We start from the raw sequence: 2,039 nt of genomic DNA, 5'->3' as shown, positions 1-2,039 counted from the left end.
GCCCGGGGAGTGGGGGGACACGGCACCGCCAAGCTGTGGGGACAGGGACACAGCAACGGCGTGGCCCCAGCACCGATGTGCCCTGCCTTGAATCTCCCCTGGGGTGTCACTGGCTGGGGACATCCCTGTCCCCTGGCAGCATGACCTGTGTGTCCCCAGGCTCGGTGGCTTCCCGGTGACACCATGTGCTATTTTTCTTGGCATGACTTGTGCCTCTACAGCCGTGGCAGGGGATGACCCATCTCAGTGCCACTAATTCGGGCCTGGCAGGGAGCACACCGCTCCCTTCGCTTTGGGATTTTGGGCCTGGGTGCCACCGGAGTGCAGCGGTGGGGGTGGCAGCTCCAGGACACCCTGTGCCCGCGCTGGGCCGGCCGCTCCTCTCGGGAAAGCCGGGAGCTGCACTCCGGAGGCTGCTGGGCCTGGAGCCCTGACTCGGGCTGGCATGTCAGGGGTGCTTGGAGGGCTCTCAGTCCTTGCTGGGGCCACAGGGACAGTCACTCCTGTCCTCCTGACACCCCCTGCACCCCAGGCTTCGTGCTGGACCACACAGGGAAACTGAGGCACGGGAAAGCCCATCTCCTGTCTGGGGCAGTTTCCGGCCGCTGCAGAGGCAGCAGATCTTTAACCCTCGTGGATGGGGGCTGTGGAAGGGGCATAAACAGGGTGGAACACATGTGAAAGGACAAGGTTATCCTGCTCAGAGTCCCATTCCTCCCTGCTCTTGCTGCCAATGTCCAAACATGTTTTGGGAGGGAGAGGGGGATATGGGGCACGGGGGGCGCACACAGGGAAAAGACATCACTGCCAGGACCAAGGGGCTGGGGGGACACGCTGGGGCCACCCCCAGCCTCAGCGCTGCGTGTGCCTTGGCAGTGGCTCAGTGGTGACAGCACAGCCCTGGAGGGATCATTAGTCCTCCCTCATTAAAAAGTTACTCACCCTTTGAGACAGAAACAAGAATATCCTGGAAATGCCTTGGTTTGGGCAGTTCTCGCTCTAAAGGTATGACTGAAATCAGGCTGCAGGTGATGCTGCCCAGCACGTGGGCAGGTGAGTTACCTGGGCACTGCCCGGGGCTGCTCTGCTCCTGCTGCTCCCTCCGTGCCTGGGGTGGGCAGTGCCCGGGGTGGGCAGTGCCCGGGGTGGGCAGTGTCCGTGGTGGGCAGTGTCCTGGGTGGGCAGTGCCCGGGGTGGGCAGTGTCCTGGGTGGGCAGTGCCCGGGGTGGGCAGTGTCCGTGGTGGGCAGTGTCCGTGGTGGGCAGTGTCCTGGGTGGATGAGCCATGGCCTGGCCTGTTCCTGCCAAACCCTCCTGTTTTGGTATCCCCTGCCCTGGGGACAAACTACCTCAGACCCTGCGTGGGATGCGAGGGTGGCACTCACCAAGCTGGCACCGCCATGGGCTCATGGCACCGCCTGCCGCACATCCCTGGCCACCTCACCCTGCCCAGGAGCCCCTCGGGCCGGCCCCGCGGTGGGTGACCCAGGCGGGGACCCGGGCTCAGGTATTTCGGGCAGGTGAGCAACGCGCCGCGGGGCGGCCGCGGGCGGAGTCCCGGCTCGGGGCTGCAGCCGGGAACGCGCTCCCGCCGAGCTGCCCGGAGCGACTCCCGGCTGCCCCGGGACACCCCCGGGACACCCCCGGGATCCCGGCTGAGGCCGGAAGGGTCCCGTGCTGGGACACCTGGCCGGCATCCCGGGCTGTGCCAGGTGAGCCATGCCCCCGGAAAGGACCTTCCCTACACACCCTCACCCGGGCACAGCTCCAGCGGGGATTTTGGGAGCCCGGGCTCTGTCGAGCCTCTTTGCCAAAGCTGGGAATGGCTTCAAATGTCCCCCTGGGAGGGGGCTCCACTGTCCCTGAGCCAGGCAGGAGGGTGAGAGGCAAACCCCCCATCCCAGCGATGGGGATGAAGTGTCACAGCCACCTTGTTCCTCTAGGACCGTGTGGCAGCAGCAGGAGTCCGAACAGCTGGAAAAACCCCCACTAAAAATTAACATTAATTTATTAGAATACTTATGATAAAAACCAAGAATC

Source organism: Lonchura striata, chromosome 23 (genome assembly GCF_050655825.1).
Source record: "Lonchura striata isolate lonStrDom1 chromosome 23, ASM5065582v1, whole genome shotgun sequence".
NCBI classification, from domain to species: Eukaryota; Metazoa; Chordata; class Aves; order Passeriformes; family Estrildidae; genus Lonchura; species Lonchura striata.
The sequence above is the reverse complement of the archived record's forward strand: the minus strand, read 5'-3'. Positions refer to the sequence as shown.